We start from the raw sequence: 25,109 nt of genomic DNA on the forward strand, positions 1-25,109 counted from the left end.
ACGTCTGAGATGTTTACTTTCGGCGTCCTCAGGTGGATGAAATCGTCTCACGGTGAATACAGGGTATAAGTTAAAAGTCCCGGCAGTGTGCTGCGCAGCCCGTGACCTGCTGAATCTCCCGCTCGCCCCTTCATGAAGCCGCTGTATGATAATCAAACACGCCTGCTGAAGAGCTCGCCTGTCACTCACTTGATTAAGCAGGCCTGCCGCTGTGTGCATGCCTGGCGCTGCTGGTAGGCAGCCGGCAGCCCGCTGCAGACTTTGTGAGAGCAGATATTGATCTCAAATGCAGTCTTTCTTGGGAAACTACCAGCATCTACGCAGAAAAGGATATTAATAACTAATTGCCCGTTGCTGCAGAAACACGGACTCTTTTTCGTTTTTGGAATGAGAAAACTCGACAGATTGCAGATGAGACTGCAAGTGAGTGAAGAGGTTTGTTTTCTTACACGCTGCTGTAAGCTTTTGTCGTCCTCACACTGTTTTATGCAGTGAAGACTGCATTATGCTGCGTAATTAGAGTAGCTTATTAATGTAAGATGCATACATGGCCTTTGCTGTTTTATAATAAAGTGAAATTCTCTTTCCAGAAGCTTGTGTATTTCGTCTTGTCATTTTATGGGATTATGTAAAGTTATGGAAGTCCAAACTCATTAAGGTTAAAAACCATGATGAAGAGCATGTACACTCATCAGTCAATTCATGAAGTTCAGCTTTTCAACTGCCTGTTAAAAGGAACCGCTAAACAGCCAATCACAACCCCATGTATTTACTGAAGTACACACAGTGAAGACAAGTGATTTAACTGGCTTTGAATGTGGTGTGGTAGTTTGTTGCCAGCTGAGTGTTTCAGAAAGTGCTGATCTATGGAGATTTTCACTCAAACACTTCTGAGATTTACAGAGGAGGAGAAAATATCCAGTGAGCAGCAGTTTTCTGGATTTAGAAAAAAAAAAAAAAACTTTGTTGATGCCAGATAATAGAAAGGAAACAAAAGACCATCTGAGAGCAACACATCCAACCTCGAGGACGATGAGCTGCAGTAGAAGACGCCCAGGTTGAGACACTGCTGTCAGCCTACTGGAGTACTGGTACTGAACATGTCCTTTGCTTTATGAATGCAGTGTTCTGGTGGATACGTCTCATAGGAGAACCCATCAGGCTCTATTTTCAAGGCACAGCGCGCAGGTGGCGGACCGTATCACATCCCACGCAGTGGTAATTTCGACTGGCTCACCACCGTGCAAAGACAAACTGGTCATTTGTTTGACAGCCCTATGTCAAGATGGGTGTGGCCATGCACCGGGGAAAGGGGTCGACAGATTCATCCCGATGCAGCGACAATTTCGTGCCAAAGCACAGTGTGGAAGGTGAGTCGAAAGCGCACCACCTACAACCTGTACAGTTCTCGGCGCAGGCGGTCCATGGCAGTGGCGCATTTAAAGGAGAGAAGAGGAATTCGTTTGATTGGTCAAGATCGCTGTGTTAAACCCAGTCACGCCCTCTCTCCTCCCTCTCTGCCACTTGGGCTGCTCTGTGCCAGACTGCATCTTTGCCAACACACCCCGTGCTGCGCCGCTCCTGGTCTGCCAAAATAGAGCCCACCGTGTCTGGAAGCTCAGATCAACTCAAAGTAGCTTCTCGAGGGTTCACTGCACTGCTGTGGCCTAAACAGATCTCAGTCCAGCAGAGCGCGTTCGTGATATTCAACAATATGGACAATTCTACCGCTCCAACACATCAGTTTAGACGTTCCTGTCTTTTGCATCGGGTTTACTGTTTACACCGCTGATGTATTGTGTCAGGCAAAAGTAACAGGAAGTAGGATCGTCAGCCGGCTGGCTGTATCATGTTTCGATGCATCAAGAATATGATAATGCATCGTGTAAACAAGGCTTCTGTGCTGGTGTTGTGTTGACTACTGCATTGTGTTGTTAGCATTTTTTTTTTTTTGGTCTTTTTATCTGCAAAATCATTAAAAAAACAAAAAAAAACATGGATTTGTCATTTTTGCCATAAAAAATGTGTTTAAAAAATGTTTCCTGCAGTAATTTGTGGCCTTAAATGTTCTTCATAATTTGGTTTAGTCACAGTTGTGATGCTTCGGCTGAGTTCCAGTAAACTGCTCACAGCTTTTTCTTTCTTCATCAGCTGCAAACAGCCGCGCTCCTCTCTAATGGAAGTCGTGTCTCTTCCTCCTCGGGGATCAAACCCGCGACCTTTCCATTATAGAAGAGACAGGCCAGCACCCTCACCCACCATGCCACGTAACAATCCCCCCCCCGACCCCCCCCCCCCCCCCCCCCCAACCCCACCCCACCCGCTGTCTCACTCAGCCGCTCACACACTGCTTCCTTAGATTGATTGGCGCTGCAGAGCATTGTGGTCGGGCTGCTCCTCCTGATCCCTGGACAGCTCCCCGATGCTCACACCGCACTCCTCCGCTACAGGAGTAAGCACTCTGTCACCTTCACTGATGATGCATGACACACACACACACACACACACACACACACACACACACACACACACACACACACACACACACACACACAAGGAGCCACCTTTCTTGTTTGATCTCATCAAAAATCACTCTTGTTTTTGTTCATGAAGAGAAACATAAGAAAAAACAAATTCTACTATTTTCCTCCACTGATTCTAAAAATGATGAATATCTTTATCAAGCTGAATGTCCTTGGAGCTCTCGGGGTCTGAGAATTCGTGTTTTTGAGGCCTGAAGCGTACTCAAAAGCATGAAACTTTGCACACACATCGGACCTGGTGAAAAATGGGATATTTTGAGAGAAATACACACGGGACTGGCAAAATGGCTCAACAGCGCCACCTGCAATATTTTTAAGATAAAGGTTTTTCACGTTTTTCAACTGAAATTTGATACACATATGTGACAATAAAGACACACAAAAAAGTCTGAGGTTCATGTAGCGAAAACGCTACAGGACACCTGGTGTTATTGGAAAAATATGGTGAATTTTGACCAGTTTTGCTCAAATTTACAAATTCTCCAAAGTAAATTTGTCCAAATTACATAATTTGACCTGTTGATAGAAAAACAGTTGGGGAGCGAAATTTTGTTAAGAACCCTGAGAGAGTGACCAATATAAAAAACCTAAATTGAAGACAAACTTTAATGTATTTGTTACTTACTGAACAACAAATTGCCTCTCAGGAATAATAGAGTTAATCTATTAATTTGTTTATTATTCAAAAAGTTGTAGAAATACCTAATAAATACAACGATCACTTTTATATACCCGTTATATGTTAGTATGCACATTATTGTTCTTTTCCAGCTGAGTCAGTCTGATCGAATCGTTTAGAAGTCCAATAAACAGAAGATGCTTCATAATCTAGGCGTTACCTACCTGCTGCCTGAACGAAGCAGCTTCATAAACTAATTATGATGAAACGATAGCCCAGATCAGCTACAGACAGACAGCAGCAGACAGCTCTTACCAGCGTTTAATTAACGGCTAATGTGACTCTGTGTTGTGCCTGCAGCTCAGTGGGAATAGAACTGATAGTTGGACTTCTTCCATGCTGCTTTGTTCGCAGATTAATGACAGTGTTCCACCTGCAGGTTAAAAGAATCCCGCTAATGGAGATGTTCGTCAGCGGAGACGGCCTCGGGTGGGTGTAATCTCCACACCTCGTGCGTGCGCTTCGTGTCGTAAAAGGTCGTTATGTCGCACAATTCACAACAGCAGAGCGAGGTTGTTCAGCTCTCCATCATGTTTCAGATCGTCACTCATTTAAATAATGGAGAAAAAAAAAATCTGACACGAGCTGAAAATCCTGCATCCATCACGTTCCTGATTTCTTCTCCTGTTGAGATCCTTCTGGGATTTGAGGATTTCAGGCAGTCGCTGCAAACAAGATCAAACTCAGCTGATTTCTACACGCCGGCGGTTGTAATTGAACCTTTAATTTCGTGTGTCGGCGCCCGTTGGTGCAGAAACATGCAGACAGGACGAGCGGCTCTGGGCTGATGCTGCTGATTGATCCTCCTGAGCCCTTTAAACAGCCGGTCGACGACGGACACCTGGAAGCCGTTTGCAGCGAGCGCTGGGGAATCAGCTGTCTGCACGGTGATCAAACAGACGGCAGGTCGATAGAACGGAGCGACTAAACCAGGGAATCGACCCGCTGATCGCTCCGCCTGTCCCGGCATCAGCCTCCCAGAACGACAGAAGATTCCTATCATGCAATACTTCAACAGACGACCTCAGAACTCGCTTCTTCAAGGCCGCACACAGAAAATTAATCAACATTTTCTATCATTTATCTGTTTTTGGGTCGAAACCAGCCAGCCACATGAATGCCAGAGCCGGAGAGGGAACGCAGCTGAAGCCAGCTCTCATTATACTGAAATTACAAGTCCCAGTGACGCAGGCCTGGACCTGAAACCGTGTCATCCTTTCTCTTCGTTCTGTGGTTGTTTGTTGTTGTTTTTGAACTGTGACTGAGAGGCCAGACAACTTAGGAGCACAAACAGCTCCGTCCGGCTGTTTGTGCTCCTGCCAAAGCTGACCAAACACAGTCTGGCAATCATGCCTGACTGGGGCTCTAATGAGTGTACTTGAGAGGGTCAACATCCCGGAGAAAACACAAGACACACACACACACACACACACACACACACCCCATTTCAATCAGAACCTGAGTAATCGCACATTTCCAGGAGCGGACGGCGGCGCAGGGCGCACGTCTCACCTGCTGATACGCAAAAAACCCAAACAGCGGATAACTTCCAGAGGTGGTTTTTGTTTGCTCCCTCAACAGGAACAAAGGCAGCTGCTTGGAATTCAAGTAATGACCATTTTTCACAATTAAAACAAGGAGAACTTCTCAAACAACTTTTCCAAATAGCCGGTGCTCAGCTCCTCTCTGATGATCTGTGAGTCAATCAGAACTACTTCTCCACCGTCAGCACCACAAGAAAGAGAGAAATTGTTGGAATAATGCTGAATATATCAGACACACAGCATTGTACAATGTCAATGTGTTCCTCTGTGTTTGTCTCTGCTATCTCGGAGTTTAATACCTGTAACATCAAACAACAGGATCTTGATTTTCTTCTTAAGTTTATCAGCCCAGCGGGCTTTCCTCCGCCGGGGAGCTGTCTCTCACAGTCAGCTCTCTTTGTTCTTGAACTCCATTTAAGCTGTCATGTTGACTTACACCAACACGTGCAGATCAGAAGACAAAAAAATCTTCTTTCTTTGTCTGGAACTTTGTCTGAAGAGGAGTTTCAGTGTGAATGTTTTCGCAGTAGCTACAGTCGGACCCCCGTGTGACGGCTGCAGCGACGGAACACATCGGATCGTATTGATTTGTCTTGGATAAACCAGGCTGAGGGCTCCAGACGAAGTGCGACATAAATCCCCGTGTGACAACGGTAATGATTTGCGTCAGGAAGCACTCCAGAGCCACATTCATCGTACAGGTATCAGAAAACAGGCGCGGGAGAAGTGTGAGTACAAGACTGAAAATAGTTCCACGCCATGTGTCGAAGTCATAGTCTAATGAGACTTTCTCCTTCCTGGTGCCACCTGCTTCGCCTCACTCAATCTTATTAGCGACACGATGTTGACAGCCTCAACCCCGTCACTTAAATTTGCCTCATGGATATCTCCGCAGCTCCAGACCCCGACCGACTGAGCGCCACGCACCGAAATCTGATTTAATTTGGTTTGATTGGAGTGATGGAAGGACAGGAGTAATTGGATGATTATATAAGTGTATACAACAAAAGAGAGCGAGAGACGGAGAGAGAGAGAGAGAGAGAGAGAGAGAGCGAGGAAAAAAAAATGACTCATCCTTGAACCGGGTGGAAATCGATTGTGTCAAACCGAGAGGAAAATGTGTTCTCCCCGCGGAGAAGTAAAAGCACAGAGAGAAGGCCGGAGGCAGGAGGTGCAAGAAGAAGGTAAAAGGGTTCTCCCAATAAACCAAGCAAAACACAAAAAATTGCACGAGTCCCGGCGAATGCATGGCTGCGTGTTTGCGGAGCGGTGGGAGTGGAGGGGCTCGGAGTAAATCAAAGCTATCCAAACACACTCGTGTATCATGGCAGCAAGGGTGCAAAGAGCTGAGACGCCGCTGTTTTTTTTATATATCTGGAGGAACAACAACCCCGTTTCTGGTTCCTTCAACAGCAAATTGTTCCCAACTCAGCATCTTATTTGAAGGCGATCTCGCAGAAGTTTTCCTCCCGAGGACCGAAAGGTGCAAGACGAGCCGGACTGCCGCTGTTCGGCTCCGACTTTGAAGTCAAGCTTGGGGCTTTTCCCACTGTGAGAGCGCTCCACCGCCGTCTTCCAACCGCTTCTGCACACTTGTGTTAGATTACAACTATAAAGGCTTTGCTCAAGGGAGCCGCAACTTTTTAGCCGTTAAACGCTGTGTGCGTAGATCAAGGACAAGTTGGAAATGATGAAAATATCCCCAAAAGCTTTGGGTCGATGCAACAAATGCAGAATTCAATGACGTGCCAAACTCACAAGCCCATATTTAATCAGATTCAACGGATGTTGAAAACATTTCACCGCTTCATACTGACCTCCACGGAGGCAACACAGCAAGCAGGAAGAGGGCAGCAAGCAGCTCACTTCTACCTCCCACCTTCAAACATCTAAGAAGAAGAAGAAGAAGAGGAGTTGTACTCTTCAGTCATGAAGGATGTTTGGGTTGGCGTGAGTGGCGAATCTTTGCATCCTCTTTTATCTGCATTCGACACGTCACGCCGGTCTTTTTGTAACTGGGACCGCCTGCGATAAGGCGCAGCCCTGCAGTGACCGGGGTGAGGTATGATTTCACAGAGTGCCGTTCTGCTCGCCACTCATGCTGATCACACAGCGGTACACACCGGGAGGGCGGAGGGCCGACTCTTACTGGCATGTGAGGCATGAGGGCGGGCCACTTTGCAAATCAGAAGACCTGAAGGACGGGATCCTGGAGTGAAGACGGAAACTTACCGACAGGCTGAAACTGTGCGTCACTGGAGCGTTCACCTTTACTTTCTGTAGAAAGTTTGTTCCATCGATTTTTATTCACAAGCCATCGCCAAGAAGACAGGTGAGGTCCGATAACCGTGAGGAAAAAGACACCAGTGAAAAAATATTACTTGAGACACCAAAATCTACTTGAGTCTGTAGGAGATACACTTTAGTCTCCTTACAACTGTTTTTTTTCTCACATTTTGTGTTTTGCATCTTATCAGCTGTTTGTACAGCTGCTACTCATTACTTCAGTACTTCCAGGATGTGGCCATCTCAGAGTTTAGGTTTAAAAGTTAATTCTCGAACAACAGCAGATGGTAGAGATAGATTTCTCAAAGATTTCAGCTTTCATGCACAGGACTGTACATTTACTTTTACATCTGTCACAGTAGTTCAAGCAGCATATTTCTCTACAGCACAGCTGTCATTTTCTACATATGTTCACTTGCAATTAAAAGAAAAGTCTTTGAGCCAATTAGCAATGAATTCACTTTGTTTGCAGACCGTGTTTTTCAATTATAAACTTAATTGTGAGTCGTAGCATCACACTGTCTTGGCCTTAAGTTGACGCCTCGACATGAAGTGTTTTCGATAAATCTTCGGTTTTCAGATGCGATTTCTTTGAATTTTACCCTCATCGATCACTTCTCTTCATCCTCATACATCTTCATCACGCTTGCCCTGATCAATCCGGCCAGCTTCAGCCTTTTGTTACAAACATGGAGGTGATTTGAAACGGCTGAAAACACGGCTCAGTAACTTGAAGTGAGAGCAACCAGCTGAGACACAGCGGTTAATGGAAATGCACCAGGCTTTTGTTGAGGTCAAACTGATGACCTTTCACTTATGGAGGTTTGTCTCTTAACGCTTCTCTCTGCCTCAGTAACCTCAGAGTGCAGCGACGGAGGTATAAAGAGAGAAAACTCTCTGCCTGCTGGTATTGATTGGCAGCACAGGCATCTGGCTAATGCTCTTTCTGTCTTCGGTCTTTTCCTTCAGGTGGAAGACGGGAGTGAGGTTGTCTGCCGACTCCTCCTCCTCTGGGATGGCTCGGGCTCTATTTATGCCCCCCGTTGATCTTTTGTCTAAAGCTTCCCTCTGCTTTCTAATTCCAAATCAATTTCATTTTTTTTTTTTTTTTTTTTTTTTATGGACCTCCAATAACAATAGAAATGGTCTCCAGACGCTGCTCGGAGCCCGGAGCCTGAATCGCCTGGAGCGAGACCTGTGAGGCTGCGGCGGTGAAGAAAAGCTCTTTCTTGACCTTCAACAGATCAAACGCCTGTTGCTGGAGATCGGAGAGCGGTGGCAGAGAAGCATTTACTTCCTCTATACACTTTATTTTTTAAAACAATTATGAGCAGTGCGACCATCTGCATGTTGTCTTCGAGCAGCTTTAGTTACCGTCCATTTCTGCGCCAATATGACACCTTTGTTGAGAGTTTTCCCTTTATTTTGCCTTCTGACAGGACTGCCCCCTCTAGTGGTGGGAGGCCGGAGTCGTCACGTTTTGTGTTTTTCCTCCCGTGTCTGTTTTGAAGGACTCGGTCTGTTTTCTTTGTCGCCGCTGCCCACATGTCCGTCCTGCTCCTCTGATCGCCCTCACCTGTTTCTGCTCTGTAATCAGCCTCGTCTGAGTCGTCGGTGACTCCTCGCCGTCGCTCTCACAAGTTTGTTCAAGGCTGCCGTGCTGGAAGACGCTAAAAAGACTTGAAACTACTACTACTACTTTTTTTTTTAATGGGAAATGAAATAGCAAAAGACCTAAATCTTCGGTGTTTTATAACCGTATCTTTTCATAAATAGGGAATGTTGCATGAAGTTCCTAGACTCGAGAAAGTAAGTGAAAAGATTTGCAGATTCTGTACATTGAGCATCAAGAAGTGCCATTAATATGTAAATGTGTGCGTCCGCTCCGGCGTGCGGGCCCTCGGCTGTTGCTGGGAGCGCAGCGGTGCAGAACCGGGTGCGGAGAACATTTTATGCCACGGACCGCAGCGAATCGGAAGAAAGTGGAGCGCGTTGGCTTTTTGTCATTGTGTTTCCAGCTGCTGATCATTCAAACGCCAACCTTGAGTTCATATGTCGGCGGTTCCTGCTTATTCCACAAGGTCACGCGGGTTGAAAGGGTGGAACACATTAAAATACAGCAAGATTCACGCGATTAGCATGTCTTTGGACTGAGAAGATAAGAACCTGGGAGCTGATAAAAGAGAAAAAGAGATAAAATACTTTCAGAATTCACCAATTTATTAGTAAATGTTGTTCGTGTCATATTTTCATTTTTTCTTTTGTGTAATATTATATTTCTTCACTGATTGAATCAACTTTTCAGGCAAAAAAAAAAAAAATTCTCATCAAAATACCTTTTACAGCCACGAAGGGGGCAGATGCCACAGTCATATATTAATATAAGACAAGGTTTTCAAAGAGCGCCGCTCGCCGTGTAACCAGGAAATGGCCTGAAGTGTTTCCCCAGCTCATTATTGATGTCAGGGCCTGGGGCGAAAAAAAGGCCCCGAGCTCTCATTAATTTCTGACCCCAGTGTTAACCGCCCCTAAAGTTTAATTGAATGTGAGATGAGGAGTGTTCCGTCTACAAAATGAAAGCTCTTCCATCGGAGCAGAGAGAGTGTTGTCGCCGAGCGCGGCGAGGCTGGAGAGAGAACTGGGGCGCAGGTTTCCTGTCGGATTTGAACCGCCGTGCGTGTAAACACGCGGGACGCCGGCATCCTGCCGACTGTTTGACCGAGGCTCAGACGCAGACCGCCCGTCACATTCCGCTGTCAATCAGCGGATCAATGCGGCGGCTCCTTCGCAGCGGGATGACGAAGCGCTGTGATCAGCTGCGGTCTTGGTTCGGTGCAGGCGGCGGTTCAGAGAAACAGAGCGGCTCCTGAATGGAAACCACGGCCTCTGCTAATGCTAATATTTGGATGGAGAGACAGCAGCTTGGAAACTGTTTAGACATGAAGAAAAAACTAATGAGCCCAGTGGGACTTAAGAAATTTAGAGTGCTTTAAATACTTCCTAATTAGAACTGAAAACTGTTTTTTATTGATCAGGTTTTTAGTCGACACTGACCATCGGAGCTGATCATTTTAGTTAAACTGGGCTTTCAAAGTGAGCTTTAATCCAATCGTTGTTCCTGAAAATGTTCGAGTTCTTCGAGTCGCAGCCTCGCCGTGTCAAGGATGAGCTGCCTTCCATTCCAGGAACAACAAAGCTGCGCGTCCGTCTTCCTCCTCCGTGTGTCTGTAATCACACGCCCACTCTTCCCAGAGGTCAGAGTGTTGTCTCGTGGACAGGAGATTGGCTTCTTGATTCTGTGTGTGTGTGTGTGTGTGTGTGTGTGTGTGTGTGTGTGTGTGTGTGTGTGTGTGTGTGCAGTGGTAGATGTGGGTAATGATGTGGATAAATGGATACTGATGGCTTTCCCAACTCGGCCGTTTGCTGGCAGCCAAACGAGTCCCCTGATGGAGTGCGAGGAAAAAAAAGAAAAGAAAAGAAAAGAAAAGAAAGAAAGAGCAAAGAACCTGAGAAGGACGAAGGAAGGAAGAAACACAGAAGGCAAAAGGAAAGATGCGTCCCTTTCATCTCCTCCTGTCAATTACCCTCAAATTCTTCAATGGAAATTAATTTAAAAGGCATCTGATTGAAGGATATGGAGTTCGCCCTTGCACCCTCCCCTCTTCTTCCTCCTCCCTTTGCTCTCCTGTTCAATCATCGGTTTACTGGACTGACGGCAAGAAAATCATCCAAATGAAACACCAAAAGCATTTCTGTTTGATCTGGATGAAAAGTGTCTTTGGTCACTCGCTGTTTGATGCTGTTGATTTGACGGCGGCGGCCGCCGCGCCCCGAGGAAGCGCCTCACATATATTTGGTTTGTTTTTCCACTTTTCAGACGCTCACAGGGATGTGCTGTCGGTTCCTCGGGCATGTTTGATTCAATTCTTTCTGGTCTCGTCATGGGTGAAATAAGCTACACAGGCCACCCAAATATGAGTGCTTTAAATTCTCCTATGTGATTTTATTTCCGAAAAAAATCAAAGTGTGTGATGTGGCATATTTTAATTCCCCCCAAAAAAATCCCATTAGGCCTGAAGATATTTAAACTGTACTCAAAGATGGCTTATCATTCTAATATATTCAAAGTATGCCTCCTTTGTGTGCAGAGAAAATGAAGCTTTATACCAAATATTATCTCGCTGTAACCGAAAACACACATTCACATTCAAGAGGTGATTCAACATGCTTCACTGTGCCGAGGACGGGCCCTCTTTTACATTTAATGCTATAAATCACATCTTACTTGACTTATAAATGAATTTGAAAACTCCAGGGGGTAAATGGGAATTTTTCTTTTCTTCAGTTGGTCTGAAAAGCAACACTTGTGCTTTGACGTCTTGCATGCAAATAACGCGAAGCTGCTCACAAGGTATCCTCTGGGGGGTTTGGTCACAGTGCAAAGCACCAGTCCCCTGAAAAAACAACATCCACACACAACACACTCATGAATTTATAAAACTCTCCAGGATGCCTCGGACTGGATGTGAAAATGTGTGTGTGTGTGTGGTCACCCTGTGTAATGGCTGCACATCGGGTGAAAGTACACACAGTTAGTAACGGGGCTGTTCACAAATGTTGCAACTGCAGCTCCGATTCCACCTCATCCGCTCACGCTAACTTCTGCTCACCTGTTCGTGCTTCCAGAGACGTAAAGTACAAAAAAAAAGAAAGATTTCCGTTGTTCCTGTGCCGATCTGCCTGAACTGAGAGGCTATCTGTGGCTATGGAACCAAAGGGCAGAGCTTCAGGGGTGTTGGGAGGGCAGAGGGGACTGTCCCCCCTTCCCAAAAGACCCCCTGCAGCTCTGCCCCGGGCCCGGCCCCCGGCTTCCTGCACCAAACGCTTCTAACCCCAGCATTTCATTCTGAATGAAGAAGAAGGAGCGAGCGTATTTTCTGTGCTGCTTGCCATTGTTGCTGCTCAAAGTGAGGATTTCTTTGAGGGGTCTGGAGCCGCATGGACTCGCTGGATGGAATACAAAGCTTTTCCTGTAACATGTATATGCTCTGCCGGTGTGTGGGCTTCCTGAGGGCTCATTGAAATGCTCACCCTGACTCTGTGGTCAGCAGGAGACGGCTCAGGTCACACCATGACCTTTGTGCTCGGCGCTCACTGCAAGGAGCGAGAAGAAGTTTGGTGATCCAACTGGTGTTGGTCTGAACTCTGCCTTAAACTTGTCCTTCATTTCTTCTTCGTTGTATATTGCAGTTTTAAGACGTGCTGGCAGAGAAAGAAAATCGTTTTACCCTAATAAAAGCAGAACCACAGTTCTGACATTACACAGTTCATCTGTGTTTTAACCACAGTAACATATAAATATTACAACAGAGTATAATATTGATAATATAACATTTAAATGTAATATAAATACTATAACAGGGTGAACCTGACCTCACAAGTCAGCACAAACATCTACAGACATTAAATGCTGGTTTTTGTTGGCCTGTGCTGAGCTGTTGGTGGTCTTGGGGTTTCTGTGCTGGTTTTACTGGTCTGATGCTGGACTTTGCTGCTCTGCACTGGTCTGCTGCTTGTTTCTAGTGGTTTCATCTGGTCCATGCTGGTCTGATGCTGTTTTGTTGGAGGTCTACGGCTGGTCTGATCCTGGTTTATCGGTATAAACTCAAAGCCAGTGCTTTCATTGGCCTATTGCGGGCTTTTGGTGGTCTTCACTGATCTGATGCTGATTTTACACCAGCCTATGCTTCTCTGATGCTGGTTCTTGGTGGTCTTTGCTGGTTCACACTGGTCTTCATTGGTCTGTTGCTGATTTGCACTAGCCATTATAGGTTTGATGTTGGTTTATACTGGTCTATACTCGTCTGACGCTGTTTGTTGGAGGTTTATGGCTGGTCTGATGCTGGTTAATGCTGGTTTAAACTAGTCTATGCCAGTCTGATACTGGTTTTTGGAGGTTGATGGTTGGTCTGATGCTGGTTTTTTTGGTGATCTTCACTGGTCTGATGCTAGTTTACACCAGTCTGGTGCTGATTTTTGGTGGTCTGTGCTGGTTTACACAGGTCCATGATCTGGTGCTGCTTTTTCAGAGGTCTATGGCTGATCTGTCCCTGGTTTACACTTGTTTTTGCAGAATGGAAGCTGAATTGAACGCTGGCTCTCATTGGCCCATTCATGTCCTGGTTTCCGCTGCTCCATGAATGATGGGTTACGGTGTGATGCTGCTCTGGTGCACTCAGCTGGCGCGACATACTTGTCCCAAGACGCAACACATGCCGGTCAGACGCACTCATGACTAACACTGACTAACACTGGGAATGTGCTGTGCCTCAACCCAACCGACGTCTGAACGGCTCAGACCAGCGAGGACCTGCTGCCTGTATATGACGGCAAGTCTTAACATTTATCTTTAGAATCAATAACCTTCTGAAGTCGCCAAACTGAGCAGCGTTTCTCGTTGTACTTGTGTAGTAGGGGTCAATATGAACGCCACTGGAAGCAAGTTTTAGTTCATAAAGGAAGGGGAGACCGAACATCAGCTTTATTTTCCATCCTTGTCCTCTTAATTGATCAAAAACAATTTTTCATCGCCGGGAGGCAGGAAATGCCGTTAATCCCTCCCCCGTGCTCCAACACCTGTCAGTCACGCTGACGCGCTTAAGATGGCTCTTCGCCCGAGGCGGGACTGATCAGCCGCTGTGAAGGCTGGAGGACGGGGGGCAGCCGGTGAGAGTTACGTTCGCAGTACAGTGTGGAATCCCGATGTTAACTGGGTCTCGTCTCCAGGGCGTTAAAATCTCCCCCATGCACATCTATTAATGTAGAAAACATCAAAGCAACATTAGATCTGAATGAAGCTGGCCCGACGAATGTACAGTCTTCAGAATAAGTCCTACTCATATATTAACAGAGAAAAGTTGAATAAAACAGCATTGATTTGAGAGTTGAGACGTTGCGTGTCTTTGTGCGCACGCTTCAGCTCTTTCCATATAAAATCCGAGCAAACACTTCCAGTCTGAAGACAGCGAGGCTGTTTACACCTTCTCCCTGCTCCCCATTGGACCACGCGTCTCCTCACGGGCGTCAGCCGCCTTGAAAAAATCCCCATCGCCACGTCGCATGACTGTTTTTACTTCTCTGCTCAGTTAGCACATGTGGAGATTAGAGGCCTCCACAATAGAGTCTAATTAACACGCGCTGACCTCCTCATGTTCCCATGTTCACCTTTACTCGCTCCGCAATTCTGCAATCAGCACCCAGTGGCCTCCAGCGCGTCCCCCGTCCTGCGACTCAATGCACCTTAATGAGACCGTTAATGAGCACTAATGCCTCGGAAACCAATCATAGCATTAAAGACGGCGCAAATAAATATCCTGAGGAAAAATACTGTATGGTGTAGCTGCAGGCTGCAGAACCTGAGACCAAACAGTCTGCAAACCTACAAATATCAGTTAAATCTGATTTTATTTCCTGTAGTTTTAATGGAGAAAAGTGCAAATTTAATCAAAATGTTCTCACATTGAATGCAGTTCTTTTTTTCCTTTTCAGCACGGTGATCAACCTGAACGTGTTGTTCAGTTTTAATCCACAGTCCTCTTTGCTGCAGTGACTCTTCTTGGCGCTGTTTACGAGACAGCGTTTCAAGTGAAAACACGGTTTTTCCCTTTTCATTTGAGAAAAGGCAAACATGGTTTTGCTCCATCTACTTGCACGTGTGCAGAAGAGTCGTGCACAGTGGCAGCGTTTCAGGAAAGTTGCATTTCTCACTGTTACTTTTATTCAATTACCGTACATTTAGGCTTCTTCTGCATCTCGCAGTCCTTTTGTTTGAGCTGTTTGATCTGTGTGTTTGACGGCCCTGCCTCAGATCCTCTGACACGTCCTCCATCATCTCCATTCTCGCGTGTGTTTGCAGTAATCCGAGTTTCAGCCGTCAGCGCTATTTCAACATGTTACATTACATCAGAGTGTCGGATTTAACAAATTCACGTCACTTTGTGTCCTCCTGCTTCATTTCCTTTGCTTTCGATGCACTTTGGAACGTAAAACCTGACTGAGTGCATTTCTGATTTTGATCATACATGAGCAAAATTAGCTGAATAGTTTTGTCTGGGAAAGACATTAAACCTAGTAACCATAAAAGCATTTTTATAGGAGAAATTAAACTATTTAATTTGATGCACGGCACAAGTCGCTTCACTAAAAACATGTATAACTTTAAATCCATCGTGGCAAATCAACAAGATATTACTGCTTTAAACATAAATAAAGGTGCACATGGTTCAGCTTCCTGTTGATGAAGTGAACTTTGATTTTGGTAAATAATAAATGATTTGATTGATGCGGTTTGTAGACACTGCCAGCTTATTAAAGCAGAACAAAGCGCGGCTCAGAGGGCGCAGAGTGCAGCTCATCCATGGTTATTTTCTCAAAGGTTTTGTTTCTAAACATTTTCACACATTATAATCCAAGGCCACCTCTTTCTGCTCCTCCGCCTCCTCTTCCCCTGAACAAGCCAGCAGTGATTTTTTTGTCTTTTTGTCCCCCGAATAATTCAAAACCCACGTTGTTTGTGTGAGCTTAGCGCACAATTCTCTGCAGGAGTAAGTGGGAGACTTTTGCATACAATGCACAAATGAAGCAAAGTTTGATAAAAGGGAAAAATGTAAGCACATTTATTGACTTTGCCGCACATAAAGAAGCAGAAAATTACAAGAGTTCTTCTCAAACAACGCACATAAACTTGTTTTGTGAAACAGCAGCGCAGCATTTTAAAGTTTTCATGTTGATAGGTTGCTTGCTGGAGGACGTCTGACGAAAAACAATCAGCAGAAACTTGTTGGACGAGACGACCGAACGACATAAAGACGCCTCACATATCTGTCTTCGTTGTGTCTCATGTGGCAGAGGGATAAAAGCGTCACCTGGTCGGACGTGTGAAACTTCAGACACACAGAAAAGCAACGCGCTCAGGGTCAGACGGCCGGCTAAAGGTCACGTTCCGTCACTGGAAATTAACTTCTGCGCCGCGGCGTCGGGGTTCGTTGATGTTCAAATAAACCCATCAAAGGTTCAGCCTTGAAAGTCAGAATCAAAGGAATCACTGGGAGGCAGAAGACGCTCAGTTCCAGGGATTAGACCGCACCCTGAAATTAAGTCACCGGGAAAGTAAAATTGTCATGGTGATAAATTGGTGTAAAACTGCGGGAGGACTTGTTTCTGTTTCTTTCTCTACCCATGTGGAGCTTGTTGCATTTGGAGAGGCACTCTGGGAAATGTAGGAGGATTTCTTCATCCTGCAGGGCAAACATTCCTGGCATCTGGCGTAAAAAAAAAAAAAAAGGCAAAACAAAAGAAGACACTTTTCTGAGTGAATCCAGAGCAAACTAAGTGGTTCCTCATGGTCAGTGTTACATCGCCCCATCATTTCCAGAAAATGTCACAAGACACTGATGGATCTCAAAACAACGCTTCATAAGCTTCATAAGCGCCTTGACCTCCTTCATTCAACCTCTCGTTTCAATCCGCATAAGCAGGACAGAGACGCTGAGCAGCCGTGTTTAACCTCGTTTGACAGAAGGACATGAGGATGTAGCGAGAGAATGATAAATATGTAATCAAATAATCATGAATGAACGGGCAATGGTTGGGCAATAAAAAGTTGGACAAATGCGAAACTGGAACTGATCTGATCGGCCTTTATTTATGAAAAGCCACAGAATCCTGCAGATTTCACTGCTTCTTGGTTTCTTAAATATGATTTTAAAACATCTCAGAGAAAGTTTTTAAATTATAGTCAATAATTCACTTCCTAAATGGCCTAGTCTGGTCTGGTCTGGTCAAATCATGGAATGAATAAGCAGTGAATTTTCTGTATTTTTTTTCCTCACAGATTTTCTTAATCTTTGCAGCAGGACACAGATAATACAGGCAATGATGAGGTTAAAAAATAGTTTTTGAGGTGTGTGTGTGTGTGTGTGAAGTGTTGCGTTCCGTATGCCGTGAAAAAACAAAGTCTTCATCAGTTTTAAACCTGAAACCATCAAAACTTTTTTTCAAATTTGACTTACAGTTAAAATTCCCTGAACATTCTAACAAACTTAAAACTTTTTCACTTTTGCACCTATATTTTCAAGACGTATTCTAGATGTCAGAAATTATCCAAACATCTTTCTGTTTGTATATTTTTTTCAGCTATTTAACTGAATTTCTAGTGACGTGTATGCATAGTGATTTTTTCCAGACTCAATTTGATGGAAATAAGTAGGAAAACCTATGATCACGAGTACATTAATAATAACATTATTATTATTAATGCAGCATTGTAAAGAATTCCCTGATTGAATGGCTGAACATATAATATTAAGATATATATATAAAAAAAAAAAAAGTCAGATAAAGGGTACATGGCTCTTGGGAAAAAAACACTGCTTGCAACTGTGTCCTATATTTAAGGTTTTATGAAGACTGCTACATTTTTAATGAGGCAAATTTCATTAAATTAACTCATTTTGTTTAATTAATAATTCATGTCCCGCTCCAGCACACCTGTTGGCAAGGTTACATTTGAAATCAAAGGGAGAGTGAAAGAGACAGAGACACGAGAGAGCGGGGGAGTGAAAAACGTGTTTCCTGCATAATAAGTTGTAGTTTCATTCAAATGAGATGACTGGTTCTGCAGTTCGAAAGCATAACACAGTGGCTTTCGATGCGTCTGTGCTAATAATCCGTCTGGTGACTGACGTCATGCGTCAGTTTTATCAAACGAAACGGAAAATGAGGCCTTTGTGCACGAGACTGAAGTTCATGTCCCGTCACAGCTGCCGTGCGAAAATGTTGGAAAGAGTCATTCTTGTTTTGAAGTGTTCACACTTTATTTTCCTCAAGAAATAATGAAGTTTGCCTGTTTTTTCCCTGAATCATCCTCGCTTCTCTCTCTGCAGAATGATGACAGCCTCTAAACAAACAGCCCACAGCCAGTCTTCTATCTGCTCATTTATTAAGCTGTTAAACACCTTTAAGAAAAAAATAATTCATAAATCACTAAATATTTGCTTTCAGAGTCTTCAGTACAGTTTCACTATTTGAGCCTGAAGGCATGCCTTTTCCCTTTGTGATATTTCTTTTGTTCAATCGTATTTTTTAAATATTTTTCATTTAATCTGACATCCAGTGCTATTCATCCATTTTCTACCACTTATCCTTCCTCCACTCATGAACAAAAACCCAAGATACTTGAACTCCTCCACTTGGGCCAGAGTCTCTCCACCAACCTGAAGAGGGCAGACCAGTTTCTTCCGGTCGAGGACCAGGGCCTGGGATTTGGAGGAGCTGATCCTCATCCCCGTCGCTTCACACTCGGCTGTGAACCGCCCCAGTGCATGCTGTACGTCTGGGTTCGGTGGAGCCATAAGGACAACGACCCCTAAACCGGTGCCCCTCCAGCTCCTTAGGCTCGTAAACCAGACCCGCCCACTCCTCATCCACATTTGGATTTGGAGTTGAGCTTAGTCTGGATAGGAGCCCATTGAAACTTCTTACAGGGGGTGTCGGTTACTCCTTTGACTGACAGCGCACTTCAGCCAATCAGCGCTTCAAAACAAATACGTCATCAACATGCGTTCGCTTCTCTAAGGGTTAGCATTAGCTCATTAGCTCTAGCTTCCTTACACACAAAACGTCTTTTACTGTTAGAACCTTACTAAGCGCAGACTCTTGCTCTTGCTTGATTGTTGTAATTCTTGGTATTTTGGCTCTAACTTTACTGATTGTAGTTTTCAGACGATGTCCGTCATCTCCGCTACGCGCAGCGATAGCGTCACTTCCGGTTTAGCCACCGGAATTTGCCAAAAAAATTTGAAAACAAAAAGCGGCAACGCTGATTGGCTCGGCCGTTTCAGGACTGCGTGAAATCCCCATCTACGGGCTCCTACCCAGACTGAGCTCATCTCCAAAATCCAAACGGATGAGGAGTGGGCGGGGCTGGTTTACGAGGCAAGCAGCTCCTGGCTGCACCTAGAAATTCTGTTCATAAGAATTATGATAATTGACTGATTTGCCAAATCATTTTATTTTCTGTATCGCCCGATACCGAGTGCTGATCCGATACTTCTATAGTACTTTAAAATTAAAGATGAAAGAAACAGATATGGGATGGCAATTATTTTTTTATTTACCTTACATTCATTTAACAATAGTGAGGTAGAATGAACAATAAAGGAACAACTTCCGTGAAACAATCAATCAAACAAACAAACAAATAAAGTAAATTGTTTTCATTTAACAAATTAACATTCAAATGATAACACAAATATTCAGTAAAAATGTCTGATCAAAAAAATATCAAAACAAACAAATTAAAGGCCCACTCCAGTGCTCTTTTATAGCCATTTTAAAACGTTCTCATTGTGATTATTTAGTGTTTAGCCAAAATCACAAAACCTGTGCCATTTTCCAGGCCTCTGTATCTACAAAGCTCCAGAGCTCATCAGCAAATCGCCCTCAGGGTTGTGGGCGGAGTCAGCACTGCTGCCACATGAACAGGTGAACAACATGGAAAACACGAGGGTCTTTAAGGTGCCACTTTGCTATAATATAAAGTGTTTTTCAGGAACTGCACATTTAAATTTTACTCTCCTCATTTGGCTTCACAGAATGAAATGTTTGTTCCACACCAGTGACATTTTGGGCTCTGCTCTCCTGCAGAGGAGCACTTCATCAGGCTTCGATTTCAGTGTGTTTATAAACCAGATAACGATGGGCCACCTTAAGTTTTCCTCAAACCACTTCTATTAAATGGCCTGGTTGGTTTAATTTCATGTCAATCATTTGGTGTAACAGCTGATTCTGAGGTGGCCCATCATGTGGTTTTGAATCTGAGTAGCACCACAGCTCTGAGCAGCTGCTTCATCAATGGAGGTGGAGAACACGATGCAATCAGACTTAATGTCCCCAGCCTCACCCAGGACCTGAGAGAAGCTCTCCTGGAGGTGGGAGTTGAAACCCCTGCTGTCAGAGGATTCCGCCCGACGTTCCCAACAAACCCTCACAGCACGTTTGGGTCTGGCAGGTCTAGGGCTGGGTACCGTTTAGCGGTACCTCAGTGGTACCGACCAAAAAACCTCGGTATGTACTGGTACCGAACAAGACGCCTCCCAGGGACTCCAAGAAGGCCGGGTACTCTACGCTGCTGTTTGGTCCGTGAGCCGAGACAACAGTGAGGGAACCTGTCCAGGATTCGAAGGCGCAGAGACTGGACCCTCTCGTTCACTGGGGTGAACTTCAAAACATGGCGGCTGAGCTGTGGCGCTATAGGAAAACCCACATCAGCCCACCGTCTCTCACCGCAGGCAACACCAGAGAAGTGGAGAGTCCAGCCCTTCTGAGGGGTTGGACAGAAGGCCCCCGGCAGCATCGCTCCTGGGATCATGTGGGCACTCGGACTTCTCCACCATGTTAAGGTGGCAGTTTGAGTAAAACACAGCCTTCGGACTGATTCGAACAGGCATTTTGTGTTTGTTCAAAAATAAGTTAGAGTGATGACACTCGCAGAATGTTATCAACCAAGAAAACAGTATATGTTTCTTTAATTGTCTATGGATCCCAGCAGCCACGAGCAACAATATCTTATAATCAGGAGGAAATTTGAGACGACCTGTGGAGGCCATGAAGCTGAGTCTAATGTCTCTGTGGACCCAGGAGGTTAGATTTCTGTTTGTTTCTGCGGAGATGATTTATACACTCGGCATCATGCTGCAGGGGAGAAAATTGAGAAAAGGAAACCTTACAGACTGTCGTCGAGTGTTTTATTAAAAACCTGCTTGTTTATGAAACTGTCCATTCGGCCAGGTTTAGTTGATATTCACACCGAACAGCATCAGAATGATCGTATCAGACTGGCCGGATGGTTTGAGGCTCTCTCAACCGGTTCATCTCTTGAGAGTTTCACCATAAAAGCCTCCGGTTTGCTCCAAATGGTGTGAAAACATAAATACAGTGAGACAGAAACGCCTTGTTAGTGAGAGAGGCCGGAGGAGAGGACTGACAGCTGACAGAAAGACTGCGGTATCTCCCAGAGCCACACTTCCAGAACCGTATTTTAGAACTGTGGTGATGAGGAACGCCACACGGAATTAATAGTATAGACCTGCCTTCAGGCAGAGCGGCGACAGGAGCAGACCGGTGCCAGGTTTGACTCTTATTAACCAGGAAAATAAATGAGACAGAGGTGACAGTAACCAGCACTGGAAAAGTGGAAGCGATTCCATGTATCCACATTTTTTCTCTCTGGCAGTAGATTTGTGAATTTCAAGATGAGAATATTGTGTAACAGCCGTCATAGGTTTCATCAGTCAGTAGGACTGAAGTTTTGGAAGTGATTTCCCGCCCAAAGCAGAAAAATCTGAGAAGCTAAGCGCTAACTCACAACCAGTGAACCGCTTGCTTTGACTCCACACTGTGTTTTTTCATTGTGCTTTAATTGAGTGGTGCTTATTGTATTAATTGTAACAAGAAAAACAAAAAAATTCAATAAAATAACAAACAAAAGTTTTTAAATTCCTGCATGAAATGTAAAAAATTAGAATAAAATATGATCTGTCCCTTTATCTCAATCGTTTTCATTGAACATTCAGAACAAACAGAAAGCAACATTATCAATTTGTTCTAATATTTCTTTTTACAGTAGAACTGCTGGATTATTCTAATAATCAAATGTTGGAATAGCAGAATCAGGCAAGTGATTGTGACGCATGAAACACATACGTGTGGGTTACCGGGCCCAGTGGACGGGAAGCTGCAGTTTAAGAAAACTGTGGGATGGAAGTGTGAATAACAGCACAGCTGTACACCGAAGATGCAACAAAGAACGATCATATCACAGACTCAGTTCAACTCTTTAGAATCAGCTCCATGCTAAACGTTTAGCAGAAAGCATAGCTGCCCGAGCTAAGTATTGATATTAGAGAAAAAAGCTTCATTGTGAGATTTGAATAAAAGGTGATTGATTGTAATTAATCGTTGGAAAAAGTTCCAATTAATTTCAGTGGTTTCTTTAATCAAGACCACCACAGATTTATTCATCGGTCCTTCCATCCTCGAGGTCAGAGGTCATCCCAGGGTAAACACAGAAAGACACACACTCACATTAATACCTGCAGGGCTCATCCGTTACTCTCACATGGATGTCTTTGTGCAGGAGCAGTTCAGCTGTTTTTCCGTGTCTTTGTTGAGGTTCTGCAGAGCCTGTATCTCTTTCCGGGAGGCTCAACAGAAATCCAAACATGTCTCTTAATTCTGCATCCAGTAAAGATGCATGTCCTGCTTTGGGTGTAAATCCTAAGCTTACGTTCGCTTGAACCTGTGGGCATCGGTAACAGTGAACCACATTTTCAGATTTCCTGGCTGTAGGTGTTTCAGCTGGTCTCTAACCTTCAGCTAACTGATTAGTTATAATCAGTTGAAATTGTTATTAATTATGATTGTTGTAATTAATTGTAATAGTCCATAATCACCTGTTGTATTCAGTGAGCGCTAACAGCATTTTCAACACTGTGATCTCAATATAAAAGCTGTATTTACCCATTTTTGGGATTAAAATATCGCCCAGCCTGTTGGTCTGGCCCATATTTTGGCTACGTCAGTCCCTGTGTGACCCAGCTCTGCGTGAGTACAATCTATCAGCCTGTTGTTTTCAACCTGCGGTCTTCGGAGCTAAGGAGGATGAACGTCATTTCAGGTTGCTGAAAAATGTCAGCCTGCAAAGAATTATGAGTCTCGGTCTCTGTTTGGAATTGTGGACCTTTGCAGTCGATATTCGAGACGCGGCGCTGGTTCAAACCCACGCAGCTCGCTGGCCTGAAACCAGCGTTCGGATCATTGAGGGAGGCAGCATTTTTCATGCGGAGTCTGCCACATGTCAAGAGCCGAGACTGATGCTGCTTGTTGTGCAGTGATATGAAAGGATGTTTTCTTGGCACACTTTGGGCGCCTCAATCAATCATCATTGATTTGCCACAGCCGTCCCAGTACATGCTTCCTTTTGCGGACCAGTCAGAAGATCTGAATCCAGTGGAGATGCGGCAGCGCGGCTGTGCAGCTGACAAATCTGCGGAAATAATGTGACGCAATCGTGCCAACATGTAAGAGAATCCCAGAGGGACGTGTCCTCGCAGCTTGTGGCAAACTTGGAGAACAGATGACAGCGAGGAGAGGCTGAGATCAGAACATCTCTTCCTCATTTTTTTTTAAACATCAACTCTATGAACTGAACTTGTGGATTCCTTGGTAATTCTGTTTAACCTGGCAGGTAATATTGAAACGTAACATGCATGAAATCCTGCGGAGATGGGTCTAGTTTAAACATATGTTGGCCAAATTGTGATAATTGTTCGGATGATTGTGCAAATGATGCTGTAAAAAATGACAATTTCACAGAGAATAAACTCATCAGTTTTTAATCTTTACATCTTATGCAAATGGGAAATGTGTACGCTGCAGATAACATGTGCAAAAAACAGGTGCAATCTGGTTTAAAAAAAAAAAAAAAAGCAAAATTCAAATCTGCTGTGAAAAAGAAACAATTGCCCAAGATTGGAATTTAATGGCTGGAAATAAATTAAAACACAGTTGCGAAAAGTCGTATGTGATTGTATTTCTCCACTTGTTCTCAACATGATTAGAATGAGAAAAAAAAAAACCCTTCCAAGCCTGCAAATTCAACAACTCCCTCTGCACAAGGGTAACCTGTGAGGTTTCCTTTGAGGCAGTCTTGACCTGTCGCTCTGTTAGGATATTTCATTTGAATGTAAAGAAATGGGCCTCTTCCCTTGTCCTCAGCCTGCAACACGCTGATCTCTGGTTCGGTGGTGTAAAGATTTTCTCATCGATTCCTGAAAGGAAAGAAAAACAGATTTCCCTCAATGAAACACACACTACTCACAAACAGCTGGGGAAATTCAACTCAGCTTTCAGGAACTCAAGTCAACTTCATTTATATAATCACACTTAAAAGCAGCCAAGGATGACCAAAGTGCTTTAGTGTTTAAACAGAGAAAAGAGTAATTCAGAGTAAAACATGCTGGAGTGTCAGCGCTCAAACAGAATTAAAAGCCAGAGAGTATGAATGTGTCTTGATGAGGCACTTGAAGGACTCGACAGACCGAGCAGCTCTAATCTGAACAGACAAGCAGGGCACAGCCACAGAAAAGCACTGTTTGTTTTTGAGTCTGAAATTTGGAAACTTTAAGAACCATCTGATTGGCCGACCACAGCGACAAGTAAAAGATCTGATAAATAACAAGGTCCCAACTCATCTAGACCTTTAAAACAAGTCATAAAATCTTAAGAAGTAATTTGGAAGGAGACAGGAAGTCAGTGGAGTTAGGCTAAAACTGGCCAGCACAGAGACATCTGATCCAGACCAGCACAGGGAGTCGTGGTGGTCTCATCTAGATGTTTTTAAGGCATGAATAACTCTTTCAAAGCTGTTATGTGAGACATGGAGCTTTATTTTGGCCGACAGCCTCAAATGAATGAATCTCCTTTTGACAACAGAACTAATTTGTCAAATTAAAAAGCACAAGGGTCGAATATAGATTTCCAGACGCGGAAGAAAATTAATATCCAACCATGACTTTAGACCCTCAGGGCAGTTAAATAATGAAACAGCAGTTTTGGGTGCAATTGACGAGTGTCTGGATATCATCTGCGAAACAGGAAAACAAAATATGTTTTTTAAAAATGATGCCCAGGGGAAGCATGACGAAAAGAGTAAGGGGCCTAAAATAGAGCCCTGGGGGATCCCAAAAGATAGAAGGGCGGCTGTAGGAGGAGCAGACACCCAGCCGAACAGAGAGGCTTCTGTCTGTCAGATATGACTGAAAGCGTTTAACAGCTGTGCCTTTAATGCCCACAGTTTTCTAGACGGAACCGTGTGGTTTACTGCATCAAAGGCAGCAGTCAGGTCCAAAACCACGGACGCAGCTGCATGTCCCCAATCAGAAGTTCACAGAAGAGCATTAACAACGCTCAAACGGACCGTTACAGTAACTGTGAGCG

At 44.4% G+C, this 25,109-nt stretch overlaps 1 protein-coding gene across 1 annotated transcript in view; it reads left to right on the top strand.

Moving 5' to 3' along the window:
• LOC115394103 (zinc finger protein 45-like) overlaps positions 1-25,109 on the top strand; it is a 1,173,573-nt gene that overhangs the window by 745,373 nt on the left and 403,091 nt on the right. The gene's annotated exons all lie outside the window — the stretch shown is intronic.

This window comes from Salarias fasciatus, chromosome 9, assembly GCF_902148845.1.
Source record: "Salarias fasciatus chromosome 9, fSalaFa1.1, whole genome shotgun sequence".
In the NCBI taxonomy this organism is placed as follows: domain Eukaryota; kingdom Metazoa; phylum Chordata; class Actinopteri; order Blenniiformes; family Blenniidae; genus Salarias; species Salarias fasciatus.